General features: G+C 39.8%; 1 protein-coding gene across 1 annotated transcript in view; it reads left to right on the plus strand.

Moving 5' to 3' along the window:
- Window positions 1-19434, plus strand: part of optc (opticin) — an 82948-nt gene that overhangs the window by 39454 nt on the left and 24060 nt on the right. The window lies entirely within an intron of this gene.

The following is a 19434-nucleotide window of genomic DNA, read 5'->3' on the forward strand; positions in this document are numbered from 1 at the left end:
GGAACATCACTGGTCAGGACTGGAGGTCGTATTTGGGACCGATTTAAAATGAATGACAAAACGGAATGCCCATAGACTACAATGGGCAAAACAGAAGGATGGTCTATATCTCCAGATCCCACACTGTAATCCTAAAATCCTGAATACGCTTTCCTTAAAATAACCTCATATAAAATATAAAAGTCGAATGACATGGAATGACAGCTGTTTTCTATGGAATGACAGACCTGGAATATTGAAAACACACTGAAAACAGCACAAATAGGTTTGACTGCATATATATATATATATATATATATATATATATATATATATATATATATTCTGTCATCCACATTTATGTACACTGCAAGTTCAACCTTATCTGAAAAAATAAACTGTGTAAATGGGCAACTGTATGTAAAATAATGCGATATCTTGAAACAATTGTAAATTACCCTTAATAAAGTGTCTGTATAGAAATATTAATAAGCAATTAACTGCAATAAAGACATGGACAGTATTATGATAATTAACTATTAATTATTTGCTTTGCATACTTCAGAAAATCATATTGTTAATCCATTTCTACACAGTAATTTACATTCAATAAGTCATTCCTATTTTTATTCCATTTTAATATTAATGTATAGGAAACAGAGGGTGTCGATTAGAGGAGTCGCTTCTAACTGGAGTGAGGTTGTTAGTGGAGTTCCACAGGGATCAGTACTAGGGCCTTTGCTTTTTCTAATCTATATTAATGATCTGGACTCTGGGATAGTTAACAAACTTGTCACAATGCACTAGTACTGTACAATGCACTAGTTAGAGCTCATCTGGATACTGTGGACAGTTCTGGGCTCCACACTTCAAGAAAGATATCGCTGCTCTAGAGGCAGTTCAGAGGAGAGCAACCAGACTTATTCCAGGTCTGAAGGGAATGTCCTACTGAGAGACTGAGGAACTGAACCTTTTCACCCTGGAACAGAGGAGACTACGTGGGGACTTGATCCAAGTCTTCAAAATCATGAAGGGCATCGACCACATCAAACCAGAGGAGCTTTTCCAGATCAGCAGGGACACACGCACCCGGGGACACAAATGGAAATTGGGCTTCAAGGCATTCAAGACAGAAAACAGGAGACACTTCTTCACACAGAGAGGCGTCACAATCTGAACAAACTCCCCAGCGATGAGGCTGAAGAGACAATTTGGGAACATTCAAAAACAGACTGGATAGGATCCTTGATCACTTAGTCATTAATGGACACCAAATGAACACGATGCCGCCCTGGATAAGGGCGTCTGCCAAGAAATAAAAATAATAAATAATAATAATAACGATGGGTCGAATGGCCTCCTCTCGTTTTTAAAATTTCTAATGTCTTATTTCACACCCCTACTTATTAATACTCGTGGCTAGACAGCTAGTTAACTTGCGTTAATGCTGCTGGACTGGATGACTGATTTCAAATCTTAAATTGACTGACCAACTGTAACATCACGACACGCAATGTGATTGGCCTGTTGAGTGTTGTGGGCGGGATGCTGGACATGTAATATATTACTCCTTCATTTATTGGTCTATTGGTCTGTCATCCACATTTTTTTTTTCTATGACAGCCTATACAATTTGTACTCTGTAACGAATGCCTTTTTAAAAGTAGTGAAGTACAATACTTCACTCAAAACATACTTAAGTAAAAGTACAATTACCAGATTTGAAAAATACTCAAAAAAGTACAAGTACACGAAAAAGCTACTAAATTACAGGAACGAGAGTAGTTGTAATTTGTTAGTTTCCACCCATGGACATGAGTAACTAGAATGAATGATGTGCTGATTCCTCTGCTATCGGGTTTCAACTATCAACCTTAAATCCCCACATTGTGAATCTGCCTGAGTTTATTCCAGCATTGGAAGCTGGAAAGAAAAATGTATGAAAAAAAAAGGAAAAAAAAACTTCTCGGGGGAATGGAAAGCAGGCGCAGGGCAGAGCCGAACTCCCTCAATGCTTCAAAGTGCTTGTAAAATCGAGCTTCACGGTTATTTTGCTAGTCTGGGGGCAAAACCAGAAGAGTCTTTAATTCATGAAAAAGAAAGAATGTAGCTGACTCAATAGGGATCTTGTTTATCGGGCCAGACAAAAAACGAGGAATGAACTGAATGGATATCCATCTATGGATCATTTTATTAATATTAGTTTACCCTAAACAGGAACCTAACTTTGTCAAGAACATCATGCCCACTGGGAAGCATTGAGATATAAGCGCACATCAACTTGCAACCAAAAGAGAGCACGAGATCACGATTTTTATTACACTTCTTCCAGGGTCTGAATACCTTTGGAGGCTCTGGTATACATTTATACATGCATTCATTTGACTTAATTAATTAATTTATATTTAACTTTTTCCCTCTGACTCTCTGATCTTAACTATGCGTTTCACCTCAGGTGTAAATGTGCTTGACAAATTGGAAGCTCATGTGCGGTTGGATAGTGAAACTTGTGGTCTGATGCTGTCTTTTGTTTCCGTGCATAACCTGTGTGTGATTAGTGCGTCTGTTTCTCATCGCGGACTGTTACTCTGGGCCTCTGATCAGACTGAGCAACGGCCTGGGCAGGAATCCTAAACAGTTACCTTTCTGAGGCGAGGCATCCCTCAGGTGACACGACACAGACTTTAGCTGGTGTTGACAGCTGCCTGAAAACTATTTGTGCAAGAAACTCTTAAAACAATTAGTATGGCAGTGATGAATGAGGATGCAAATAAATGCCAGGTTCATTTTTGGCTTTCTTTCTTCCTTAATCCAAAGCAAGCCACAGTCTTTTCGTCCGTTCCTATTTTCGTTCCTTGTAATGAAAAGTGTCCAGTTCCCGAACTCATCTCCACTGTGATCGTTACCGAGTTCAGCTGTGTTCCCCGGCTCTGTGAGCTAAGACACAAACTCGTGTTAACTATGCTGTTATTGAACAGAATGAATCCCGGAACATGACTTTTCTGAATGTATTCATTAGATATACAGACGGGTGACAAATTAAAGGAAAAAGGTGTTGGGTACCACGAGCCCAAGAACAGCTTCAATGCTCTTGGCACAGATTCTAGTCACATCATTTTCATACTCATCACACCATTCAGTGACTTCCCTTGCCTGTGGATGGGGCATTGTCATCCTGGTAGAGACCACTCCCATCAGGATAGAAATGTGTCACCATAGGATAAAGTTGATCACTCAGAGTAACTTTGTCATGATTTGCAGTGACCCTTCCCTCTAAGGGGACAAGTGGACCCAAACCATGCCAGGAAAATGCCCCCCACAGCATAACAGACCCTCCAGACCCCCTCACTGTAGGGTCCAGCAGTCAGGCCTGTCCTGTTCTCTTGGTGTCCCACACATGCACTCGCCCACCTGTCCAGAACACAAGCCAGTTGAGCGTCTTTATGACTGAAGCTCCTGCCATTCATGTCACAATAATGACAGCTCTGTCAAAGTCACTTAGTTCCTTTCCTCTCGCCATCTTGATCCAAAGTCAAGGTCAACTGAGCCTGCTCAGCATTTTTACACATGCCACAGAGCATGACAGGATGTTAATTGCTTAATTGTATCATGCAGTACACCTGTTTGGTGGCATCTGTAGTCGTTATGTTCCTCCACTCATTTATTCAGGTTTTTCCTTTAATTTGTCACCCGTCTGTATATTAATCTGTATTAATAGCCAAGCCCTCTGAAGGCAGGTCAGTTACAATGTGAGCCTGGTTTCCTTCACTCAATTCATTATCAGTTGATAAAAGAACAAAATGGAAATGAGAACAAGGTTGTTGTTGTTTCTTTTATATTTGGAAACCAGGGTCAATTTCATCAGGACTCGGATAGGCAGTTCAAAGTCTTAAAAGGGCAAAAGATAATTTGTAAGTGACACCATACTGCTTAACTGTTTAACTGGCAGACATCAGATCAACTCTCTCATATACAGACTATTGTATTGTGAAAGTGTAAAAGATGATGGGAAGTTGCAAGACATTATGCACAGGTCAGACCAACATCTGCATAATCTGTTTAAGGGATGTCCAAACTACACATACATGTGTAAACTTTCCTTGCATTAAACACCAAATCAGGCAGTGTCCTATATTTCAGATGCTTTTGTAAAACCCCTCAATCAAAAATGCTCTGAGGCCCCATTCAATACTATTTTTGTTGATTAAAGAGTTGTAGTTAGTTTTGGTTAATGATGAGGCAACACTGCACAGAATCACAGTGAGCCAACAGTTCCTCCCTGGTGAATTATCGGAAACCACACAGTTGTTTATTTAAATGAAACTTTGCTTATAATTCTCCCCCCTCAGAGGAATAAGTGAAGCATAACTGTGATGTGTACAGCCTCTCAAACCCCTCACACAAAATCACCAGCTCTAGTAGAAACCCTGGGCAGAATAATGAGGGCGTTAATACTAATTAGGAATGTGTTTTTTTAATGGATCAATCAATTCACTATCAGGTGGGAAACGGGCGCTGGATACTTCAGGACTTGCATGCAGTCAGACATGTGTTTGCAAAGCAGGTAAAAGATCAACCTCATCTGCAACAGACTAAAGAGCCAGTGACTGCCAAACTCAAACGTGGTTGGCTACACAGCGTTGTTTTTTTCTCATACACAAATGTTTACCCTAAAACATTTCCATCTGGGATTTTTATTAAAATAAGTGCCTTCTCTGGCTCTGAAAACTCATTAGTTTTTGGATGACCCTCCTGCCTTTCAGTAACTTCATTTATTTTCTTATTTTTTTCCCCCCAAATAACTAAAATGTGTGTTTGATAGTCTTTTTATAAATAAAACATTCACCTGTCGATTATGCATGTTTATAGTGGACCTTGTGATGTATCATTTGGTGAAGGTACAGATTGATTTGATTGGTTTAAAGGAGGCTATGACCTCGGTTTCCATGTAGCTCCGTATGTATCCTGTCACATGACTTTACTGAATGTATTCATTATATATATTACTCATATATATCACACTATGAAGCCCTTTAGAAAGGTCAGCGTGTCCTTGGCTAGGAACTGATAAGGAATTGCTTGTTTTAGAGTGAGATATTACACTTGTGCGATACTAGTGTTTAGTGAGCTTTAATTGATTTAATTAATTATGCAGCTGGTCTTAGCATTACATTTATGTCGTGATAGAGTTAGGCTTCAGGATTTAAAGCGGAACCCTCATCAAAACCTTCAACTGAAATATAGTGGTAAAGATAGAGTTCAGGTTTATGGTCAGAGTTCGAAATCAGGCTGAACATGCATAGTAAGTGGATTACATTTTTAATGGGTTTCAGGTAATTGTGAGGTATAGTGATGAGATGGAAATAGACTTGGTAAAGGGTTATGTTTTAGGCTTGGAGCTGAGAGTTAATTTAAGGTTCCAGTTAAAGAAAGAAAGGGTCATTTTGGGGCTCGGACACGCAATCCATCGATGACCCGACAATAACCTGAAGCCAACGCACCCTCTCTTGGCAAACTGATTCAGATCTCCAGCTCCACCTTAAAGGAAGTGGACTTTAATTTTGACCACCTACTCTAACCTCAGCTCAACCCTGCACCTAACCCATTGCTGAACGTTGTCTGAACCCCAGTGTTGACTGTACTTGACTTGTACTTTGTAAATTGTAAATTATAATTGCCTCATGAGTAAATTTAGAACAATTTCAACAGAGGGGAAAAAATCTGGCACAGATATTAATGTTGCCGAACTGCAACAAATGAGACGACTTCAAAGATTTCGTATTGCGTTTTCTTTCCGAGTGGTGAAGTACAAGGGAAATGAGAGAGAGAGAGAGAGAGAGAGTACTTATTCAACAGATAGGGATTGTTACATCACTATACTGCTTGGCTTTGGTCTTTTGATTGAATATCCCCAAGGTCATCTCAAAATAACTCAAGTCGCTCCCTTCACGGTCCCCAACTCGAATATTTATATTTTCTATCTTTGAAGCAGTGTGGTCATAAAAAGGGGTCTTTATTTTGTTTAATGTAGTGACAACAACTGTCTCTTGTTAGTTGTAACACACATGTCTTGCCCTCAGGTCCTCTCTATGGAATTACAGTGATGATAGAGATTAACAATGGGCAGCTTTAACAGCAAACAACCAGACACATTCATTTAAGTAATGTTAAGATGCTAAACAAATGCAATAGTATGGAAATGCATCCAACCGTCTCAATTAAATCATCACTACATTAGTTATTAATTCTACATGAGAAATCTTAATGAAATTCCCAGTTAAAGGCAATGCTGGACATTTAATGAAACTGTACGAGATCATTGAGTGTTTGAGGTTTGAATTGGAGGGATTGAGAGATTGAGGGATGGATTTGCCAGTACTCGTGTTGTTTACATCGATTGCCCCTACGTCCCTTCCCCTGAGCTCTTAACAATGACAAATCTTCGTAAATCTAGGATGTAGGACTTGTATTAACTGTATATTTTCTTCTGCACTTATCATCGTAAGCTGGCTCTAACAATGTAGAAAGGCATCAGGGAATATACATTATAGCAGAAATGGAAACACACTTGAGTTTTTGACCTCATTAAGTGGAAGTAGTCGCACCTTGTTAGAGCCAGTTGTAAACAAGATCCCAGTCTTTCTGGAGGCACTCCAACATGCCTCTGAGCTGTACTGCCTCCTGTAAATTAATTATTTTTAATTTGATGCACTTTTGCACAGAGTAATCCTCAATGGAATCCTTGGCAGGAGATAACAAGATATGCAGTCCTTTTGCAGCACATAGCGTGCAATATATTAAAAAACAACTATTGGCAGTATGATGCAGAGATTTGCTCAGATTTGTAGTTTGTTTTTGATCATTAAAACTATGCAACACTGTCTGGATCGAGGGTACTGTCACACATCAGTGGTCCAATGTGTGTGGGTGATGGAGAATTACTTCTGATGTGCTTCTTGATATGAGATTCAACTCATGGCGTTGACTTTGACTGCGATTTAGTTTGATTTACACATCAGTGCAATAAGTCGATACAGTAAAACATGCATACAATGTAGCATTTTTGTGACAACGTGGGGTGCAAAAGAATAAAGTGACGTGGAGGTTGCGAAGCTTTGAATGATTCTTCACTTGTGTTTGGGCAAACAGAAATAGTTACGTAGTGTCACCCTACAGCTTGCTGCTGTTTTGCTTTGTTGACAGCTAAATAGGTTTTTTTTTTCTTTATTTGTTTTCATGAAATGAATGTAACCGTCAGCAGTGTGATGGAAACATTAGTTACCACTTTACACCTCATCGTCCCAGCGCCTGAATCGTGTATCAGTTCTTGTATATTTCCCTGTGAATCGGTGTTCTATTCCAGCACCGTTCCCAAAGAAATCGTGCTAAATTACTGACGTTTACTGCGTGAGTCATTGCAATCCTTTCTACGCATAGAAAATGTCCTTTGTTTGATTTTTGTTTTTGTTTGTATCTAAAGGATTTGGGACATTTTGCTCTGGATCATGAAGCTGTCTTTTGTTCCAACCCGACTCTTACTCTCTGGCAACATTTCTTCACTCTCTGTGTGATACTTGAAGCTGCTTTAGGTTAACCGTTACATGCAAATTTAAGTATCTATTGAAAAACAAAATAGGCTCTTTTCATTAGATTTGCCTCTGGATAGCAAGTGCCATCTGCCTCTCCATAGGTTTTGTGTCATGCTTGGATTCCTAATTGAACAAAGGGACATATTTTCACATGATTAGAGGCTGTGAAGTACATGTCAGACCATTTGCCCTCTATGTAATATGGACCAAGATTATTCCATCATCCCCTTGTCTCTTTTTTGGAGGAAGTAATTATATTTCCCAAGAAATTTCCTGAATCTGCTTGAACATCAAATTTACCCCCTTAGAGTTAGGAGGCCACCCTGCATTAGAGCCCCAAGACATTCATATAGTGGATGCAAAAGTGAATATTAACCGTAACATGAATATTTTTTTTATTTCAAATACTATTACTACTCCTATTAATATTCTCATACCAAAAGACTTGAGGTTCTTCAAAAGAACAGAGAGACAGCAAGACATTTCAAACGTAAATAGAAGAGACACACACATTACTACTGAAGTTGTTTTTAAATGGCACATGTGCCCAGACTCAAGTGGTCCAATTCAGATTCGCTCCTTTGATCATGTGCCGATTGTCTTGTTTAAAGGTTGCTCCGTGCAGTTCAACCGAGAGAACCGATCGTAATGTTCATGCAATCCAGGATTAACTGTGGTTTTAATTTCCTGTGCTCGCGGGCTGACGTGAGCAGTCCCCGAGCGATGCGATGCTTGCATGAGTGAGGCACGGCGTCTGGCACGCGTCTCCCACTCTGCAGGAGTGAACCTCGTGGCCTTCAGGCGGGAGAGGATCCGCGTCTGAACGTTTTCTCTCGTATGGTCCTCATAGTCACCAACACTGAAAAACAATTCTAGCTGAAAATACTTTTAAAAAGTTGTTACACGCATTTGTTTTTAAAATATTTGTAACTTGCAGTTATTTTAAGTTGCCTGTACTAGTTGACTACACCTAAGTAAGCATCACTTTTATTAGTCTGTTTTTGTTAAGTTATTAAGTAGGTATTAATTAGGCAGTAACTGACGCCAGATATTGAAGATCAGCTGCAAGAGTTTGTGTTGAATGATCAGCGAAGTGGGACAAAATGAGGGAACAACTGATTCACCAGGATAAACCCTGAAATTATGGTTATCTGAAGAATTCCTCTGCGCTCACAATTCTCACTGTATCTCACAAATACAATTATCAATAGATGTTTTATTACGGACAAAAGGGTGCAAAAAACATCTTGCCTTTCAACACACCTTCGTGGATCCAGCGTTCATGAATGCTGTGGAGTCTGGGTATCAAACCAAGAATGCCCATGTACTTTAATTTGGTTGGGCAAACTAAAATAAATTAATTACAAATTACTTATTTATTATCATTATTAATTTTACTTACTTTTCATACTTAAATATTTTAAGTAATTCTGATCTGTCACAATTTAAGTTTGCCTTACTTAAGTGGTTTTAGTAAGAGCAGCAGAAACAATGTTTTAAGTAATATTTAAGAATACTAAATATGTATAATTTACTTGACCCACAATTATTTTTTTTCAGTGTAGATTGGATTTCTAGCTTCATGTGGAAAGTTTAATTGCATCATTAAACTATAGTTAAAACTATAGCTATCCACTCCATGGCTCGTTTAAATGTTGATAAAATATGTGATTTGTATTGCGTAAAACACATTTTTTTTGCCTTGGTCTTCTGCCCAAGTCACTTAAAAGATACCAAAATAAAAAGCTTGTCTGCATTTAAAATGAATGCAGCGCTACCGTGCATTTCGATGGCTTGGCAGTTCCAAGATATTGTAACCTGAGGTTAATCACGAGGTTAAATAAGCAGACTTGTAAGCCAATCTGGTTTGCAGATAACTCTGATTGGGTCCAGATGTGGTTTGGTTTCAGATCCCGCTTGTGAAAGAATCAAAGCACAGGTACAGTGTGATTACCTGCGTCTGCTCGGGTGAAATTAATCTTAATCCACCATTACCCCTGCAGCTTAAATGTTCTTTCTATCCCATTACTTGTAGGAAGCTAAATGAATAAATATACCATCTGTAAACACACTCATTTAATTTGCATTCATCCTGGATAAGGGCATCTGCCAAGAAATTAAAAAAATAATGCTAAGTGACATGGAAAACGTTTGCCATCATTATACTGCACAATCTGGGGTAGCAGGGATCTTTCTCTCTCTCGTTATTCATCTTAACGATGGAGTGAGAATGATGCAGTCACCTGCCCTGTCCTCACCCCTCTCCATTAAAGCACTAAGATCTACAGTACAGTGATATAGCCATGCTGCCTACTGTCTGACTATATGAGATTGTGTAGTCCAGACTTTAAATGCCAATGCAATCTTGAATCTATTGGGATATTTGCATGTTTTGAAATACAATGCGTGTGCGTTTGTGTTTCAAATCACAAAAAGCTTCAAACGTGATTGCAGTGCATGGTGGGTTTGATTAAATCCTCTGTAAATTGAATTCATCTGTGTGTTGCCCCTATCCATGATGGCAAGACTTGCAGTTCACTCTCGCTCTTTGAAGAAAGTCACGTTTGTGAAATGCAACAATGAAAACCATGTGCATGTATCAACATGTCTTTACCTGGCCTCCCATATTGGTGTGTATGTTGCTGTACTTGTATATCAGCCTACAGCCAAATTAAGCATAACAGAACTTAAGCACGGTTTGTGCCAATTTATATCTGTGGTTTGGAAGATTGTTAATTTGTTTTATAACTTTTTATGCACTTTTGCATTTTCAGATGTAATAACAATTTTAATAACCTATAAAATCTGGTGCATTTGTAATTGAAGTGCCTTTGCCCCCATGTTCGGGGTAACCCACAGCGTAGGTTATAAATCCAGGGTCCTGCCACAGTAAAATCAGCAGCCTTGACTATAAAAATACTCCTGTTCGAGGTTCAACAGTGCAGACACCAGCATGGACTCGTTAGTCTTTGGTAGCTTGTATTTTTGCCTTTCGTTACAGCAGGAGTTGTGTCATTCAGTGGAGGCCTAAGAAAGACATTATTTCTCTTACTCAGTCTGTACATCTTTCTCTCTTGGAGCACAACATCGGTTCTGTGACTTCCCAAGAGTCCCGCTCCAGGTTTGGCCCCATTCTTTTCCCTTGACTTCACAGGGCCTTATCTCAATGATGGCAATAAACCTGTAGCTAAAATCTCATTGTTTATAGTTTTGTGCGCTTAGGGGTTTAAAATGTTGATGTGATTAATATATGGTCCTGACACCACACTTCTAATGTACAGTCCTGTAATTGGGCTTTAATTTGGACCTTATACATTCATTCCAACATTTAAAAAGTGATTTAATATAAAATGTAACTATAAGTAAGTCTCATGGGATATTCTACTTCACCCTACAAAGAAGTTAAATGCAATTTCCATTTTAAATTATAATTTCCTTTGTGTTTAAGTCTGTTTGCCAACATAATACAAATGTGCTTCTCATTTGGGGAAGAAACGACAGAAAACAAGGATCGCATCAAGTGGGAAACAGAACCTGAGGCATTGTTTCAATTATCATTATTTATTGATTTGTTTTTTATTGCTTTATCAAATCTGAAGTGTCTTCAGATTGTTGCCCACCCCCTCCCCCTTCCACTTAATTAAACAATAAAGACTTTTATAGGGGGTGGTCTTTTCTTTTTTCTTTGGAGTTCAAACAATAATTGTGAAAGCAGCCGTTTCAACCAAATGGAAGAAACTTGTAAATGGCCGCTGCCCCAGAGGGGAGTACAGACTCATGATTGCATTGTTTTTCCTTTTTTATTTATTTTTTGTTAACGTTTGTCATTTACAGGGGTCTTGCATAGTTTTTCATTGGTCTGAGACTCACATGAACTCTTCTTCTCGTATATTTACTCCGCTCTTTCCTCGGGAAACCCAAGTAGGTCCCGTTTCTTCACTCTCCTCTGTGTCTGTATAATTTTGACATTGTGGAAATCACTGAACTTCCATTTCATTTTGAGTGGTCTGCTAGGACATCTGTCTGTCCTTAATGTCACCTGATTTCCCCCATGGTTTTATAAGCTCTGGCATGCATATATTCTTGACTTAGTTCATCTGAGGAAAGATGTATTTTGTTCCACATATCTGATATGATTGAGGGGGGCGGGAGACAAATGAAGAAAGTTTAATAAATAAATTAACATGGTAAAAATCCTTCAATGTATATTATGTGGGTAAGCAGCTACATTATCAATGCAAACGCACAGCTTTCCAGGTCACTTTCTCCTCTCTCTCTCTCTCTCTCTCTCTCTCTCTCTCTCTCTGTGTTTAAAGTATGCACTGTAATTGCCGCAGTTTAATTGTGATGCACAAAGGGGAACCGAGGAAGATGGCACTAGAGTAATGACGGTTTAGCTTAAGAGTGCTTCAAAACACTGGTGCATAAAATTGTAGGCAAACCATCACGATTGGCACTTGGCCCCGGACAATTTTCAATTGCTGCACACTCACCAACGAAAGAGTTAGAGAGCACATGCCTGCTGGTTCCCCCAGAAGAGGCAAATGAAACGAAAGGAAAGTGCAGGCCCTGCTGTTCATTTTCCCAGGCAGTCGCACATCTGGCAACTCTAACAGATTGTAAAGTGTGGGTACACGTCCTTTGTAGAATTCCTCTGCAGGTGTTTTAGATTTTTTTTATTCATTCTCGACCACTGCAAGTAAAAACTGGAGTTTATAGTGTCGAGAGACTGTTCGCTCGTGCCTTTAAATTAATCCAATCACACCATCCCTGTTCGAGTCCCTTGTCGGAATAGGTTCTATACAATTCGAGATCTTTTAAATAAATTGTTGTACTGTTGCTTTAAAGTGCTTCAATTCAAGCGGTTTAAACTGAGCAGACCCAAAATCAGAGCTCATTTTGTAAAGGATATCCACTTCCTTGAAGTTGCCGGGTTATGATGTGTGACTCATTTATACAGGAACCAAAATAATGGAAAAATACTTCTCAAGATTTTTCTATAATAAGTTCCAGTCAAATCTGAGACGGCTAAATGCCACTTTTTATTTTCCTGTCCACTATTTTCCCTAGAAAAGAAGAATATTGTATGTTTTGGTTTAGTTTTAAATGTTTAGTTTTTCTTTTTCCCCACAATGCCTTGAGATGAACACACTGGAGTAAGCTTTTATTACTGATCTGTTCTCATGATCTGACATTTAACCCCATGTACAGTATGTGTTTTTTTATGTGCAACATGCTTTAGTAGCTTTCCTTTATCTTCTAAAAAGACCTTCCTTTTCTTGTCTATATTATTATTTTACATAATATCAGTCCATAAATGGCTATAAATCCTGATCTGCATTATAAGGACTAGAAATCACAAAAATCTCAAATCCCTGCCCTGTAGGCATGTAGGTCTGCATTGCGTTTTATTTTATTTTATAATGTACTAATGGGTCAAATATCCATAAATCATTAGTTTAGACATTTGAGATGATATATTAAACCTATAAAGCTCAAGACCTGCACGCAATTAAACTTGTAATTGGTAAAAAAAACAAGTTAGTTTAGTAAGGCACAAATTTGATCCTAAGCCACTGATCATCTGAGCCCCTTTTGTGCCTTCAGAAATCAGCTAATTAAACCATTATTTAACTAAATATTAGGAAGGGATATTGGGCTTATACTGAATTAGATGGATTTGGCTAGAGGTACAGATTGGCTCTTCAGTTTATAACCGGTCTTATGCTCTGAAAAAGTGCTGCGTCAACAGGGGACTTTTCCACACGCCAGTGGAATTTAGTGCTGAGGAATCTCATCCAGGAAAAATAGTCCTCCAGTTGTTTGTGCAGGACAGCGTCAAGTGAGGGCTTAAAGGTTTTGTGTGGAAGTCAGTTAAATTGCACTGTTACATACAAACCCAAGTGATATACGTGTGTGATATTGGAAATCTTAAATATTGACGGTTGGGAATTAAAAAACATTTCCTCTCTTTTGAGGTTGTGGGCAAATTCTTATTCTCACCCAAAACATTGATACATATTTGTAGTAGTGGCAGCAGTAGGAAGAGAAACATCTTTAAACATGAAATGAGACGTTTTCTTTGTGTCTAAGCAAAAGCTACCCCATGGCTAACAGCTAGGGCCTACAAACAACGCTGTGTTGTGATTTAAAAAAGAAAAAATGAAGTCCCAAATCCACAACGCCTAAGTCCAGAAAAGTGCACTAAATCAGCACACGTGACCCTGTGTGTTTTCAAAGGCATCTTGGCAAAATAACAAAAATTAAAAGAAACATCTGTTACCCAGACTAATTCAGCCATAACATGATATGTGGTCAAAGCTTAATCTGATAATAAATCCATTACCATTTAGGAGCAAATAAATGTAAAATGCAGCACTGCTCTGTATCAAACCTAGACTCGAACAGCGTGTGTTTAATGGGCAATGTGCATTTCTTATGTACTTGAGAACAAGGCACTACTGTAAAGCACGATTCATTGCAGATTAGTCGTACCATTTGCAGTGGTGCACATCACAAGCTTATTTCATTTCAGTTTTGACCAGGATGGCCTTTCAAAATCCAAAGTCAGTGGTCTAGGTCATTGTTAATTCTGTTGACGAAATCGATGACGAAAATGCTTGTTGACAAACTCGTAAATGAAGATGAAAAGCTGACTACAATCAGCCAAGATGATTGTTAAATTCACCGGTCCAGAGTCCTTAAACCAAGATCATGTGTATTGTGTACTGTAAACAGCTAATTGGCCCAGTCAAGTAATTTGGATTGCTGCTGGAGCCGAAACCGCAGCTGTACCTCTGGTCTGGGTTTAGTCTAAGCTGCCCCCGCCCACAAAGCAGTTGACTGCAGATTCATTCTACCCACCATTAAGTCATGCTTTTAATGCATGTTAAGCGAGCAGATCGATGTTTTCATTTCTCCCGGCTGAGGGTTAAGTTTCAATCAGTGAGAATTTTAAAATCATGTCAGACCCTGATTTCATCCTGTTGGTGAGGTAAAACAGGGTCTGACAAGATTTTAAAATTCTTACTGATTGAAACTTAACCCTCGGCTTTGTGCCGACAACGTTCACAAATGAAGCCTTCTTGGATGAGTTCATCCAGGAAGGCAATCATTCTGCAAATCTGACACTGTAGTGGTCACATGCTTCTAAATGTTACTTGTTTTTTTTGTTTTTTTGTTGTTTTTTGTTTTTTTACACGTCTCTTGGTTCCTGCTGCTAGTCAACGTCCTAACTTTTGTCAGCGAGAAACAGCACAGCTCTTTCTCAACAGCTGCTTTAAGTAGCTTTTGTCTACCTACCCCCAATTCACACCTAACAGGCCACACCTGGCTCCTCCTGCAACAGAATTCCTGCTAGTCCTAGACAAAATCTCCCTTCTACAACCTGTTTACTTTCACCAACTCAGCAGCTGAACTGAATTGACTTCAATTTAGGCAAACTACAGACAATGCTAACATCAATTAAGGCAAACTTGACAAAATGAGCAATGCTAAGACTGTCTGACACTAGTCAAACAACAAGATGGCTACCTCTCACCTGTACTCTCCTGTCTCTCTCTGTGGCAACTAGTAAATACTTATCTACTTTTCTAAAGTGAAATTCCCTATTTTTGTAACAAAAACTTAGCAGGGTACTTAAGGTCACACATCCAGAACTTGTGAGTGAGTGCCACAAAACAGTCCAGAGAGTACAAAGCAGCATGAAAACGGAAGAGCAGAATGACTGAAGAGCAGCCAGGGAGAACGGCGTTTGAAAATAGTGCTGAGAGTTCCAGTTGAAGCAGTGTTATGTTGTGCATTGGCACCGACTACGCTGGGGCTCAAGGGCTTCAGCACCCACCAAACAGTAAAAAGGAATTTTGATTAGTTACTTAATCATTCAAGGAAGATAATAAAACAAAAAATGCGATTCCAATTAGATCTTTTACACTGCAGAAATTACAAAAGTCCCGGTTAGTTGCATTGATAAATTGACCCGCATAAAATTATATAGTGCATTTTGTTGCACTGTCAGCACCCCCTGCTCTTACCGGAGAAAACACCATCAGCACCCCCCACTCCCCAGCTCTTACCGGAGAAAACAGTGCCAGGACAACCCCCCCGCTCTTACTGGAGAAAACACCGTCAGACTCCCACCCCACTCTTACCGGAGATAACAGCGTCTGCACCGCCCCCCCTCGCCCTCTTACCGGAGAAAACAGCACCCCCCCCCCCCGGCCTTTTACCGGAGAAAACAGCATCAGGACAACCCCCCCACTCTTACTGGAGAAAACACCGTCAGAACCCCCCACCCCCCGCTCTGCCGGTTAGTTGCCGGGAATGTTACGAAAAAAGGAGGAGGAGTTTAGAGGGGGGGAGTGTCACGGAGTGGACTGTGCCCCTGACCTCGTTACGGTGACGCAATTAATGCCTTACTTGGGTGGAGCCGTGTGGTATGTTCGGAAGCGCACCAGTGCCAGTCCTCGACCCACACACACTACACATATGTAATGTTACAATGTTTTATTTTGACCACGCTTGAGCCTGGCAGTGTTGATGCTGCTGTGCGGAACTAAATTAAAATCCGTTTCTAGGCTTTGTTAACCGATTCGACGTTTATGAACAGCAGATGGTATCATTTTAATTGCTTTACGATATGAAATGTAAGCTTCCATGGCCATGTAAATATGGTGTTTCTCATGCTTGAGGCATCTCTATGATTTTAACTACATTCCCATGACCTTATCAAAGCTGGTTGTGGTTTACCTCCATAAGCTAAGTGAGTGCCAGAGGGCTTATTGTGGGAGCTGGTCTTCATGTAATTACTAGAATGAAGATTGAGAGCTGGATTAATAAAGCCTTACTGTACCTATGAACCTAAAGGATTCCAGTGTCTGCCATGACTTTTTAACCCCTCAGAGGTCTGGGCTCTAAATACTCCTGACACTGTTTTAATCAACGGTTTAATTTGGATTCTCCGAGCAAGTGTTCACTTTGCAACGCTAGAATTGAAAACACCCCGGGCATGAATTATGGATATGGTGTAGTCTCTTCAAGAGCAAGTGCAAGGGGTGGGACACAGAGTACAGAGGATCTTGTGTTTCACCACATGTTGCTGCACCCACAGATGAACTGTAATCTTCATACAACACTGTATTTTGTAGACCCAACATTCATCACTTTTATGGCAAGTAGGCTATTCTTGTGTGAAGTTGTGTATTTCCATTTATAGTTTATTTTATATGTTCATAGCTTGTGGAAACTAAAACGAACAAGGGCAAAATTAAATTGATAGATAAACAAGTCTTACTGTGAACTTGACATGAGTTTAGGATGTTTCTTAGATTGTGTATAAAATTGTTTCCATAAGCACCTTTGGATACTTATACTTAGGATTATAAGCAGGGTTATTATTTGGGCTTGGCTAGCTAGGATTCTGGTTACATTTCCCAGTAAACTTTGACCTCCTTTCCGGTATTGTTTGTGTTTGGTTTGCATTAACTAAGCTGGATGGAGTGGTAGATTGGGTGTAGCACCACATGTTGGTGTTGAGTAGGGCTGATGGACCTGTCATTGGGGTTGGGGTAGATTTTAGTTAATTACATTGGGGCTGCAGTGTACTGTGAATAGCTATCATTGTACATTAAGTTTTGCTTCACTCTACCATATGTACCAGCATGTATTCCGTGCATCACATTATAGGACATGAAAAGCAGTCTGGGCCTTTGATTAGGTCAAAGACAAGGATCTATGTCGAGACTCTTTAAGATTTCAATTACCTCGACCAAATCTCCCTGGCACTTGCTTCGTTGCAGATATAAAAAAAGGTTAACTTCCCTTTAGTGGACCTCTTGAGATAAATCGACAAACATTAAATTCCGAGTTTGTCTGAAGCATCTTTGTGTGTGCGTCTGCTTTGCTTTGTCGTTTTCAATTTTGTAACTGGCCTCCTCTGTGTAGGCCATCCCAGTCTGCTCTTATAACCTAATTGTGTTCACGGCCATGTGTAGATTAGTGTTCATAGTGATTGTAAGATTGTGTATCAGTAGAACAGTCGCTTACTGATTGTACTTAAGCCAATTAAATTGCCTTGGATAAAGGTGTTCTCTAGACAGTTGCATTAATGTATTGTAAATGCTCCAAAGTTTAACTCCATATTACAGGTAATGTTTAAATGTTTTCCAATAGGTAACTATAAGCTTTTTGTAAGTCTTTTTACAAGCCATAAGTTTGTAAAGCATCTTACCCATGATTGAAAACACCAAATGCAAGAGGTATATTGCTCTGTACTCTTTAATTATAATTTGCAAGATAAATCCTCCTTGTGTGAATAATATATATGTGAATTCTATTAAATACACATCTGCTTGGGTTCTTACAAATTCCGCATCACTGCACAGAAACACCTCTATTGGGAAATACGTTTCATGAAACTGGTTCAGAAGACCAAGAGTATAATCCGTAGCAGAATGATATTAGCCAGTCAGGACATCTGTAAGATTGAATTTATTCCATGTCTGTTAATTTCTTAATTAAACCACAAAGTAGGGAAACTGACAGAGGCAGGTGTATTTGATCACGCTTTCAATATCTATTCTGCCTGAAGGCTCATTCAGTTACATGTGTTTCAGATCAGGAAAGTCACCTATGAAAGTGTTCCCTCTTGGGTTTCCCAGCAGAACACATGCAGCTGACCGCTTACAGAGTCAAAGCGGTGTGTGTGTGTTTGCATGGACAGGCTTAACATGCATGACCGCTCACACACACTGGTTTGGTGGCCACACGGCTCTGATTGAAGGAAGGACACAGACACTTGAGTCTCATCTGGGAAGAAATTGTATTTTAGAATGTTTTAGAGAAACTAAAAAGAAAATACTTCTTCATTCAGCACAGGCCAGAATGAAACCGCTGTCACATACGTGAAATCCAGACAAATGACAAGCAAACCTGCTATGGCACGACTAACACAGTCCTCGAGCTCATTCTGTACACTGCTCAATGCCTGGTGGTGGGGGGGGTCGTTTACTACCAGCAGCACGACAAAGGTGGGGAAAAAGTGCATCTCAAATATAGGCCCCAAATATCTGGCCTTTTACCAGACTCAGAAGGCTGATTTGTCTCATGAGTCTGATGCCACTTTAAAACAGCAGGCTTTCTCTCCGTATCGTCTGACATTGATCTAGGGTGGGGAAGAGAAAGCAAAAGAAAGTGACCTGTGGGTACTGCCGACCTGCTTTTCATCAACACTTGTAGTAGTAGTACACCTTCAGTGGAGGTCATTGAGCCAGCGTCTCAAACAGAGAGGCTTTTGAACACAGTGCCACAGGAAAATCCCAATCAGGTACGCCTGATCTCCTGCCATCAGCCACCCCACGTTAGTGACTAGAGTGCATTGCCATCTAGGGGAGAACAGAGAAACTGAGCCCTCGGCACATTCTCCACAGTCGGCGTGAATCTCTCTGCCAGGCTCTCGGCTTCTGAGCGGTGCGCTCTTGGCAGTGAAATGGGATTGTTCCACTTCAGACCTGCCAGTCTGCATGACAGCTTCATTGCAGGTTATGCAGAATGCGAGGTCGTAAATCGTCTCCTCCCTTTGTAATCAATCCTCAGCTCCTGCAGTGATTACCATGCCGCTGGCCCATGGGGCGCAGAACGCATTTAAACAGATCAAAAGGTGTCATAAATAAATTAAAGTGGTTGAACGAGGAGAGGTGTGGAGACATCTGTATGTGTCTTTGTGTGTGTGTGTAAACGAAAGAGACACAGTGCAAATCTTGGAATTCCTTTTTTCCATGTGAGGCAAACACCTGACATTGCACCATTCATATAATATGCCAAGGTCAGTTAAAAAGTAAAGCATAGCTGTAATTGCCATTGTTGTAAA

Source organism: Amia ocellicauda, chromosome 5 (assembly GCF_036373705.1).
Source record: "Amia ocellicauda isolate fAmiCal2 chromosome 5, fAmiCal2.hap1, whole genome shotgun sequence".
Taxonomy (NCBI): Eukaryota; Metazoa; Chordata; class Actinopteri; order Amiiformes; family Amiidae; genus Amia; species Amia ocellicauda.